At 41.7% G+C, this 12,500-nt stretch overlaps 1 protein-coding gene across 1 annotated transcript in view; it reads right to left on the bottom strand.

The window, feature by feature from the left end:
• Positions 1–12,500, bottom strand: part of LOC143018355 (uncharacterized) — a 42,325-nt gene that overhangs the window by 24,775 nt on the left and 5,050 nt on the right. The window lies entirely within an intron of this gene.

The following is a 12,500-nucleotide window of genomic DNA, read 5'->3' on the forward strand; positions in this document are numbered from 1 at the left end:
TCTGATTATCGAGTTTATTCCTGACCGGTTTCGCTTAAAATATCTTCTTCAGAGGAAGCTATTGTAAGCGAAACCGGTCAGGAATAAACTCGATAATCAGATAAAGACCCGTGTTTCCCCCTCCACCTTTCCCATAATTTGTCCCAATGTCTCTACATATATATATATATATATATATATATATATATATATATATATATGTGTGTGTGTGTGTGTGTGTGTGTGTGTGTGTGTGTGTGTGTGTGTGTGTGTGTGTGTGTTACATATGTATATACATATATCATATATATATACATATATATATATATATATATATATATATATATATGTATTGCAGAAACCAGTGAAAAATGAAAAATACGGTTACTAGACATTTCCGTCTATTTAAGACACCTTCAAGGGTACAAAGTAGTTGATGGTGATGATGGTTCCTCAACTGTTAGAGTGTGGGCCCTGCTTCATGCGGCCCACCTGTGGCTGTGTCGTGTTATCTGGTGGGTGACCTTAGTCTTGATTCTGATGTCTTGTTATAGTGGGTGATCCGAGATAAAAAGTAGTAATAGTTGGTGTAGTCAGTCTGCTAAGTGACGAAGAATGCTGGTGGCTATGTCTTCTGGGTTATGTGGTCTGTCTTCTGCTGGTAGGATATTCTCTAGTCTTTGTTTAACGTTTGAGGTGGCTGGGCAGTTGCTAAGGTAATGGGTGTAGCTGAAAACATCATCACAAAGATTACACAGGTGTGGTGGTGTTGCTGTTCCAGTGGGAAGTTTGTAACCAAGTCGCAATCTGGTTAGTGTGGTCCCTTTGCTCCTGGAGATGTTGGGCGGCAGTTGAATTGGTTTCCCACTTGTGACCTGAAGGTTCCACCTGACAGTCTTGAAGGTGAAGGCTTCTTCACCTAGCTGTCTGTCCCGGACTTCATGGATTTATTTGTAAATCTTGGTCTTCAGTTGGCTGTCACTTTGTGGTACTAGAAAGTCAATCCCAGGTTTGTTGGCAGCTTCCTTGGCTGGAATATCTGCTGTTTCATTCCCTGTGATGCCAATGTGGCTTGGGATCCAGTGATTGATGTCCCTCTGTCTTCTGAATGCTTTGTGAGGGGCTGGATGTAGGTGATCAGTTCTCAGTTCTCTATTGGAAAGGGGTCACGTAGGGTCTGTACGCTGCTCATGGAGTCAGTGTGGATTACTATGGGAATACGTTGTCTGTGGCAAGCATGCATCAGGGCCATCTTGATGGCTATGAACTCGGTATGGAGGGTTGAAGGGTCATCACTGATGCTGGCTCTGAAGGCCAGGTTGTTTGTGAAGAATGCACTGCCAGACCGTCTTGATTCTCCAAGGACTGAAGCATCCGTGTAGTAGTTGACGGCTTCAGGCGGTGTTACTTCTAATTTTCTCATCCTGGTGATGGTCTTTAGTGTTTCAGGATCCGTGTTCTTTTTCCCTCCAGGGATGCTGTCGATGATGATGGTACCAGGAACCTTGAACCAGGGTGGTCTGTGAAGTATCATTGTTCTCTCTATCATATCTGGGGGATTGTTTTTGAGAACTTGGTACTTGAGTAGTATGTCGGTCATTCGCATCAGCCAGGAGCTGGAGAAGAGTTCTCTGCTTCTTCTCAGGGTTGTTTTTATTGGCTGTTGTAGAGGATGATCAAAAGGTGATCTCAGGATCTTGAACTGTAGTCTTGATGCCAGGAGGTTTTGTCTCAGGCGGAGTGGTGGTATGTTCACTTCCCTTTCCATGGTGGCTACTTTGGCGTAGGGAGGGGCTGCAAGGATAACCCGTAATGCAGTTCTGTAGCTTGTCTAGCAACTCAAGCGTGGTGGGTTTGGCGATGTAGTAGGCCTAGCTACTATATTCTATGACTGAGCGTATTGTGGTTATTTAACTTTTTCTCAAAATGTGCGTGTTGGTTCCTGCAGATTTCGTTAACATGGCTCTCAAAGCGTTGATTTTTTTTTTTTTTGCATTCTTTGCTGGATGTAGTTGACATGAGGCCTAAAAGTCAGTTGCCTATCGAAGATGTTGCTCAGGTACTGGTGTACTCATTCTATGTGGAGTCTTGTAGTGTCAAGGGCTGTGTCGGGACGTCTCCCATGGCCTTGGCCTTCTAGACGGAGATTACAAAGGATTACAAAGGAGGAGCATGCCGACAGGAGACCTTTTGGTCCATATCTAGGTCGGATGCGAAAAAAAATCATAACAATAATAATCATGAGGCCCAGTGTCTTGCATGTATCTTCTATCTTGAGGAGTCCATGGTGAATGGCTTGCATCGGTCTGGCTTTGTTGGCAATCGGCACCAGAACGACTGCATTGCTCAAGCGGATGACAACGTTGGTGTAGGGGATGCTGACAATCTCGTTCATCAAGATGTTGAACAAGGTTGGACTGAGGACACTTCCTTATGGAGTTTCGTTCTCGAAGTTTTTGGTACTGGACAGCTGCCTTTGGAACCAGACCTTGGCTTTACGGTCGGTCAGGAAATCCAGGCATGACATTATTCGACCACGAACTTTGCTCTTGTAGAGTGCAGTTAGGATAGGGAGTTTCCCAGCAAGTTCGAAGGCATTCCCCAAATCGATGAACACCGCCATTCCCCTTTTTTCCCTGTCTCTGAGATGTAAGTGGTGAGGTGGCAGATGCTGTATGTTGTTCCTACTCCGGAACTGAAGCCGTAGACATGCATGTGGAATCTTCATGTATCCCATAGGAGTCTTGAAAGGACCATTCGTTCCATCAGGTTGTTGAGGCAGGTCAGGAGACTGATGGGCTTGAACTTATTATTTTCCTTGGTTATAGGGGTGATTATAGCAATCTTACAATGGCTCAGTAGTCTTTGTTCAGCCCAGGACCTGTTGAAAAGTCGTAGAATCTCTTCTTAAAGGAGTGGGGTGGCATTGACTAGCAGACTGTTGTGGATACCATACTCACTAAGTGACGTGACCTTCATCTTTTTTGTTGCTCTGATCAATTCCTGGCTTGTGAAAGGTTGGTCTGTGTCAGCAGTTTGGCTTTTCCCTTCACTGGTGAATTGTCTCCGCTCCTCTTCCAGCTCTGTCTGTTTGGCTTGGATGACAGGTGGGAGCTGTCTTGTCGCGGATCTGACTGTGAACTCGTCGATAAGCTTCTCTGTTTCTGCCTCTGCTTCTGCTGCCTGGTTTGGATGTGTTGGAGTCTGTGGTGGCCTTCCCAGTGTTGCCTTGATTTGTCTTTAGAGTTAACTAGAAGAGGTACGCTGGTTGATGGTGCCACACCAACTGAACCAGGCTCTGGTCTTTGCTTGATGATACTCTTCCCTGGCATGCTTCTGGGATGCTCTAGGATTCAGTAGGTCGTAGGGGCGCCGGTGTTTTTTGAAGATCTTTATGTACCTGTTGACCCTCCTTTTCAACTTCTTGCATCTCTAATTGTAGAACCATTAAATTAATACATTTTCTACTGTTTTTGGTGAGAGGGATCGATCTTTCTGCTACAATAAGGATGCATCTCATGATTCTCCCTGCGTCTTCTTCCAGGCTAGAACATGTACTATTTGACGGATGATCTTCATTTTTACTTGGTTTGCATCCGTCGTTGGGACATGTGCCTTCTAACGGGAAGTACCTGGGGTCCACCTCCAGCAGGAAGGAGTCCAGTTCCTCTTGGTATCAGGTCCAATTAGCTTTCTTCAGGTTTATATGTGGAATATAGTCCTCAGGTTTGGATTGGTGGTGGAGAGGTTGATCGTGGTATCTATGGGGTGATGGTCACTGCACAGGTGGTCGTTGATCTTCCATGTACACATGGGCGCTAGGGCTGCGTTGGTTATGGTGAGGTCGATACAGGCTCCCAGTGTGTTTATTGGAGCACTATTATTCAGCACCATGAAGTTACTGTTGTTAGTGAGCAGGTCTGCGATGTGATTCCCTGTTGCATTGTGTTTGGTTCCTCCTCAGAGTGGATTGTGGGCATTAAAGTCTCCGGCAATGATAGTTGGGCCTAGGTTGTCTTGCAGTACACTGCTGAGGTCCAGAATCTTGTTGTATGACTTGTAGACGTTGTGGATGAGAATCTGATGGGCGTTCCTGGCACCGGTGTAGATCTTTGTGCTGAGGACTTCTGTCTCGTCCCTGAGGTAAACTTTGCTGTCAACTGGTGCAGACGGATATCTGTTAACGATCGCTGTGATTAGCCCCTGGCTATTGCCTGGTGTTGCTGGTAGGTGGTAGATTTCGTATCCTGGGAGCTTCATCTTGCACTTGTGGTCAGTTCTTGATGAGTGTCTTTTCAAGGAGAATTACGTCAATCTTGTTCGTAATTGTTGCCTGTAGAAACTCATCCTTCTTCCCCATCGCTCCTTGGATGTTCCACTCAGTGGAGGATTGTTAAGATCTCTGAGTAAGGGGCTGAACGAGGGCAGAGAGCAGAGTGTTGATCATTTCCATCAACTGTGTCATTATTCTCTCTAGCCGATCGGTCACTGACTCTTCTGACTGTCTGGTTATTGGTCTCGTTGGTTGTTCTCTTGGTTGCGAGTTGAGTTGTTTGCTGTTTTTGATAATCTCGTTGTACTTCTGTAGCTTGAGTGCTGACTCTGTGTGTGCTTGTGTCGGGGCAGGTAGCACAGTCTTTTCTGTTGTCTTGTTTGTAGCTGGTGCATACTCTGGAACGGGTCGCATCTATGTCTGGGTCTTGTCTTGCCGCGTCTTCTCTATTTGGATCTCCTTGCCCTGGGTCTTCTTCGTCTGCGTGAGTAGCATGGGCTTTGTAGTTGCCGATAGTTGTGTGTACTCTTCTTCTGTGAGAGCTGGAGCCTTCTGGGCAGGACGTGGTCGTGTGACTGCCTGCATTCTACGCTGCATCTTCCTCTGTTACACAGGCATCTCATGCTGGAGGACATGTGGTTCCCGTCGCAGTTTACGCACCTCAGAAAGATCTCCTTCTCCTCTTGATGTTTCTTGAAGCACAGACGGCTGTCGTGGTCCCCTGCACAAACTGCACACTTGACTGTGGTTTGGCATGCTGCGACTCCTTGTCCGTAGCGGTTGCACTGGAAGCAGCGTAGCGATGTTTGGATGTAGGGTCGCACTAGGTATGACCCGATGAAACCTATGTTGATTCTCTCTGGCAATGCTCCTCGAAAGCTGATCTTGACCATTCATAGGTTCTGGATCTGGCCGTTGACCTTCCTCGACATTCTGTTGGCAGCTCTCACTCCATTCGTTTGTAGGAAGGGGTCTGCATCGATGAAAAGAGGGACCTTTTCGATCACCGCTTCATTTATCTTCTCCTCCGGATACAGGGTTGTCAGTGGGCATGGCAGTCCGTTCAGATTCTTTAATGAAAGAAAGGCACCGGCAGCTTCTTCTGTCCGCGGGATGATGTGGTGCAGACCATTCTGTCTGACCACAAGCTTTAGGGGGATGTTTGGGAGGGTCTTCTCCACTGCTACCAGGATACTGTACTCCGTGGGCCAATTCTTTGAAATGACTGACCTGAAGCATGGTAGCTTCTTGGTCTGCCTGTGCTTCTTGGCGGCCTCCTTCTTCTTCATCTTCTTCAGCTTTTGGCGCTGGTAATGGAACCCCTCGTCCATTTCCTCCGCTGGCGAATTGGCGGCTCTTGTATTACTGAGTGTTTCTTTGAAGTCCATCATTATTGGGGAGACCATAGGTGTCTCCATGATGCTCTTGATAACTTGAAGGAATATTACTTGTTGAGCAGGTCCGCGTAACGTTTCGGCTGATATGCCTTCCTCAGACAGAATGTAAGGAATTGTTAACACACTCTAATGATTAAATTGCTTTAGATGGGAAGTATTAAGAAAATATTTCCTAGATCTGTTTTGTGCCTTGTCAATCAAATATTTCAGATATTCTAATTTTTTTCCAAAGCACAAAGCAGAGCTAGGAATTTTTTTTTAATACTTCTCATGTAAAACAATTTAATCATAAGAATATGTTAACAATGCCTTACTATGAGAATTTAATCAGTCTTCCTAGCATTTTTTTTTTTTTTTTTGGTATCCAGGTGGATTTTAAAAGCAATAACAATGTTAAGAGCTTGTTGATTAAAAATTCATCAAGAGAAAATGAAGGTTGTGTATACAGCATACCATGTAAAGCTTGTAATTTTATTTACATAGGCCAAACAAGTAAAGTTTTGAACAAAAGAATAAGCCAATAAAAAGCATTAGAACGGGGCAATTGTCAGGTGGACTGTTTGTTCACCAAAAGGACTATGGACATAGCATTGACTGGAAAAAATCAAAAGTAATTACATCTTGTAACGATAATGTAAAAATAGATATTATTGAACCTTGTTATGTTAAAAGTAATTTCGAAAATTATATGAATTTGAGTTTGGGTTCATAGTCGTACAAATTGGATAATCTTATTATTATTAAAGTTGTTTGTGATCATTTGTAACTTAGATTGTACTGAGTCTGTTCACATGGGACCTCTCCGAATCTCCTATTTCTTCTTATGTATATAATATCACTTTTTGTGTGACTACTTTATATCTTTGAAAATGCCTTAAATAAACTAAAACATTCGGTAACCGTATTTTTCATTTTCCAGTGGTTTCTGCAAAAATGGTTTATCACGTGTATTTGTGATTTCTTTGCATATATATTTATATACATACAGACATTCATATATATATATGTATATATATATATACATATTTTATATATATATATATATATATATATATATATATATATATATATACATGTAAATATATATATATATATATATATATATATATATACATATATGTATACATATACTGTACATATATATGTATATATATATATATGTATATACATATATATATATATATATACATATATATATATATATGCAAAGACGAAAAAAAGGTGATGAACTATTTTTGTAGTGACCATTGAATGGTAGGTTGCACAGGTAAATTCAATTTCATAGCCGAGAGAAATAAACTAGGTTTAAGAAAGAAAATAAGCCTTGCAAACGTTAAGGATAATAAAAAAAATTCATTTAGAAATTATAAATAGATTTGAAGCTCTAAAAACTAACAAGGACAACGTCGAAGCTATAAATTTGAATTTAGTGAATATCATTAGGGAATCGGCAGAGAAAGTAGGAAGTACAACAAGTATTAGAGAAAACAAATACTCCAAAGCTACAAATGGCCTAAATAAAAGGAGGACTATGCAGATTAAAAGCAAGAGAAACTAAATAGAAATAGTAGAACTAAACAAGCTTATCAACAAAAGACCGATATTAGAGAAAAGAGAAACACAGATGAAATAGAGGAAACTATTCGGAAAGGTTAGAATATTAAAGGGACCAATCGCAGACATGCTTTAGGAAGACAGCAATGATATGTTTGAAAGATAGAAATGGAGAAATTAAATACAGAGAAAGAATGGTAAAAAGAGTAGAAGAGTTTTACCAAGTTTTACTCGTCGAAGACGAGTCATCTGTGGACACTAGTAGTGTACCAGAAATTACAAAGGAAAAAGTAGAATTTGCTCTAAACATATGAAACGAGGAAAAGCACCTGGGAAGATAGTATATCGATAGATCTCTTGAAAACGGCAAGGAAAGAAACTCATATTATCTCAGTTGTACACCTTGTGCTTACGGCAAGAAAGCGTTCCTGGATCGTGATGCAATGCTAGAGTGATTTTGCTTCATTAAAAAAGGAGACCAGAAGGACCTTAGTAACTATCGACCGATTAGCTTGCTATCAAATATATATGAAATATTCTCAAATGTTTTTACTATTAAACTAGGTCATTTTGTAGATGGAAACCAACCAAGAGAACAGGCAGGCTTTAAGAGCGGATATTCGACTCTAGACCATTTGAAGGCGATGAACCAACTGATCGAGAAAACGACAGAATACAATATACCTCTCTGTTTAGCTTTTGTTGAATACGAGAAGGACTTTGACTCGGTAGAACAAATAGCAATACTAAACTCGCTACTCTATCAAGGTACAAACGAACAGATCGTAAGGGTTTTAGAAAAGACTTATGCGAAAGGTACCGCTATAATTCGACTACATAAAATACAAAAAGGAGTTCGGCGAGGCAATTTAATTTCACCGAAATTATTCACAGTTTGCTTGGAAGAGATTTTCAGAAGGTTGAGTTGGGAAGAGAAAGGTTTGAAGATTAATGGCGAATATTTGAACCATCTAAGATCTGCGGATGACATTATTCTTATTTCAGAAAGAGCAGAATACTTGCAAGATATGTTGAGTGACCTGAATAAGGAGTCTCAAAGTAGGTTTAAAAATTGATAAGAGTAAAACCAAAGTAATGTTCAACACGGAAATTCAAAGTAAAGATAATATAATCGATGGTGAGAATCTTGAAGAAGTTGAAGAGTATACTTATTTAGTCAGATGGTGAAAGTGACCAAAGATCATGATAATGAAATAAGAAGACGTATTATAATTGGTTGAAAGTGCTTGGTAAGTATAATAAAATCATGAAAGGCTCTCGACCTTTATATTTGAAACGTAAAGTTTGCAATCAATGCATCCTACCATCAATAATCTACGGGCGTGAGACTTGGAAACTGACGAAGGTGATGAAAACAAAGCTAAGGAGTGCATAGAGAAGAATGGAAAGATCAATGATGGGAATAACGCTGAGAGACCGAAAGAGAGCAAGTTGGGTGAGAGAGCAGACTAGAGTGAAAGATATTGTGGAGGCGGTAAAAGAAAGGAAGTGGAATTGGCTGATTTTATATATATATATATATATATATATATATATATATATATATATATATATATATATATATATTGAAGTAGAATTAATAATTTGAGTGTATTTGGTATAGGAAAGCTCAGAGTGTTGGCAGAGGTACTTTATTTTCTTATATTTCAATTGTGTGTCTTCCTCAGAGAGAATTACAGACATACGGGGTCAGGAGGGTGTTTGGTTAAGAATCTTCAACGTCTTGACCCCGCTTCCCCCCTTCTGACCTCACACCCCTACCCCTTCTGACCTCGCATCCCTCTTCCTTCTGACTCCGCCCTGAGTGATAAAATGTTGCCCGTCATCTACCCATGTTTCTGGCCTTCTTTCACCTTGACAGTATTTAAGTCTCAAACAATTCTTGCATTTTGTACTTTCCTGAAGAGGGCTATAGTCTGTAGCCGAAATATAGAAGTTTAATTTTCCTCTTAGTTTCCATTTCATCCTGACTGTGGGTTCCTCTTGCATGAGAGTGTCACTAGCGAATTTCTCTCATGGTTACAATGGCAAAAGCGTGAAAGGGATTTGTTCCGATCCTTACCCTCTGCAACTAGTTGGCTTGGGCCTGGTGTAAAATAGGAACTGGGGTCGCAGATTACAAAGGATTACAAAGGCGGAGCATGCCGACAGGTGACCTTTTAGTCCTTATCTAGGTCGGATGCGAAAAAATCATAATAATGATAAATAAATAAATGAATAAATAAAAACTATAAAAATGTAAACAATAAATAAAATATATAGATAAATGCATAGGTATAGTTACATAATAAACAAACAGGTAAATACTAAATAATAATAAATTGACATATAACAGACAAATGATAAAAAGATATATTCTAATACAATTGAAAATCAACTTTCCGTAATTTGGGTAGCCTCATTACCATTTGCGGACACACCCCTGTAAGCATACGGGAGAAGCCTCCCTTTCCTCTACGCTCTTCTCACTACCAGGCTCATACACACTTACAAAGACTCACATCTCCCTTCCCAGCTTCACCTTCATCCACATCAACCTTGAAAAAACCTCCTTCCACTCCACTACACGCTTACCTATATCTTCACTTACTAGTAGCCACCCCTTCTATCCCTCGTCCCCTCTTCAAAGGATTACAAAGGCGGAGCATGCCGACAGGAGACCTTTTGATCCATATCTAGAGATGTTTGTAATATTAGTTGGCGCCCCGTTGCCAGGATTTAAAGATGAACTGGAAATACTACGCATGTGGGTCACAGTGAATAGCTTTATTAATGTATGAAGATGCGGCTGACCAACGAAACCGAAGTGGAGGAATTTGTAAGGACACAACCCACTGAAAGGGAAATATAAGGTCTCACCATACCCAAGTTGAAATTGATAGCCCATTATTTTGGGACTAGTTCGGCCCACGCTATTAACAAAAGGAAGTTAGTACATATGGTATTGGCAATGTTGCGTAATCGAGACGAAAGTGTGTTGTGAAGACATGAAGAGAGTAATACAGAACAAGCTTCGGCCGCTTCAGTGAATATAGAAGAACGGGAAGATGGTAATGATGAATCCTGGCACACCGAATCTCGATTAAGCGAGTTGCAATTAGAATTCGAAATAGATAAATTAGAAGCAGAAGCTAGGAGGGAAGAGACTGAGAGAGCTAAGTTAGAAGACGAAGCTAGAAAGGAAGAAACTGAAAGGGCTAAATTAGAAATTGAGAGTCCTAAACTTAAAGCTGAATTGCAAGGTAATTAACAAATGCTACCAATTCCTCAAACCGTGTATGGGAGACCTGAGTTTCTTTCTGAGTTCGATGAATCCCATCTGGATCAATATTTTGCTATTTTGAAAGGGTGGCTGAAAATTATTCGTGGCCAAAGAAGTTTTGGCCTGCGCTGTTGCGAACTAGCCTCAGAGGGAAGATCTTTAGAGTATATGGCGCCCTAGAGGACGCACAGGCGAAGGATTATGATGTGATTAAAACAGCCATCCTTAGGACATCTGAACTCGTTCCCAAGTTATATGAGGAAGCAACCTAGCATGTCGCACATAGAATTTAGTAGAGCAAAACCGTTTGTTGTGGGACCAGTGGTTAAGATCTCACAACGTAAATAATAACTTTGAGAGCCTGTCTGAACTGATATTGGTAGAGGAATATCTGGGGTTTATTTCTAAAGAGATGTCATTGTATCTTCAGGAAAATAGAAGTCTCTGAGTTGGAGGAGGCCGTAGTCTTAGCAGATAAACATGAATTGATAAGGACTTCTGTAAAGTAATTCTGTGACAGGGGGAGAGGAGACTTGGCGCTTAATAAATAGAGAACCTTGCTTTCATCAGGTGGGTCACCTACTAAACCCAGAGAAGTCATGGAAGATGACTGTAGTAAGTCATCACCGATTAAGTCATGTTTTTACTGCGGGAGGGTATTGTTGGAAAAGATAAAGGGAGATTGAGGGCGTCAAACCAGTAGCGATGACGAGTAAGAGTAAAAGTACCTCCACTAGCCCAGGAAGAGAGCTTAAGGGATGCAGCCAAAACAGTGGCACTGGTAAGTTTAGAAATAAATAACAGCCCATCAGAGGTGAATGGAGGTAAAAATGTACTCTTAAATAGTTTGGAGAGTAAACTTAATCCCCACTTAAAGGGATATCAGCTATTTCTCTCCCAAGGTTTTGTCTCCATAGGAGACCGGAAGCGAGTCACTATCCTTCATGACTCCGGGGAACTCCAGTCCCTAATGCTGAGTAGTCTGGTAAAAAGTCCAGTGGTTGGAGAGAGTGTAATAGAAGGCTCTCTAGGGGGCCTAACAAAGATACCTTTAGTATCCATAGATTTACAGTCGCCTCTACACGAGGGACAGGCTATGATGGGTCTGGTAGATGAGTTGCCAGTTGTAGGTGTGGATGTTATAGTAGAGAATGATTTGGTTGGTGGGAAGATGTGTCCCACACCCATAGTATCGGAGGTACTGGCTGTTTCGGAAGAGACCGAGCAGCTTGAGGGGCAACACTCGAGGTTATTTCCGGTTTGAGCTGTTACAAGGGCGATGGCCGCGCAGAGGGAGTGGTCTAAGGACCAAGTAAAGACCGGTGAGGGTCTTAAGTGGGGAAACTTTGGAAAACCTGAATGTGAGGACAGTATGAACCCCGAGAAAAAACTCCCAAGTGAGGAAACCCAGGTCGAGGCAGGGATTGGTCTATGGTCCCTGTTCCAGGAGGAACGAGAACGTGAAATGGAGGTGTATGATTTGACTCGCTTGTTTATGAGAGAGAGAGAAGTGGAAGTAAGAGGTCTCAGTGACTTGTAGAAACTTGACCCCGACATCTGTATGGAAAAGTAAAGAGTGGCAGTGAGCTCTCTGAGGAGTATTACCTGGAAGGGAGAGTACTGTTCCACCTATGGGTAGAAAGTACCTGTCCCACTGATGACACAGTGTGGTCCGAGAGACGGCAAGTGATACTGCCGAGGGTCTAACGGAAAGAGGTTATTATGCGGCTAGCACACAACAGGCCCTTTTCTGGACATTCGAGTGTACGTAAAACTTTAGATAACATCGGGCAACACTTTTACTTGCCAGGGATTAAGAGGGATGTGGCACAACACTGTCGTACTTGATACACCTGTCAGGTGGTAGGAAAACCTAATCACCCTGTAGTTGTATCTCCTTTAAAGCCAATCCCTGTGGAAGAGGAACCATTTGCTAAGGTCATCGTGTATATAGTAGGGTCGTTGCCTAAAGCCCCAGTCACACCAAGCTTACGACCTGTTTCCGACCACCTTC

This window comes from Oratosquilla oratoria, chromosome 34 (assembly GCF_046742065.1).
Source record: "Oratosquilla oratoria isolate Oo_2021 chromosome 34, ASM4674206v1, whole genome shotgun sequence".
Taxonomy (NCBI): domain Eukaryota; kingdom Metazoa; phylum Arthropoda; class Malacostraca; order Stomatopoda; family Squillidae; genus Oratosquilla; species Oratosquilla oratoria.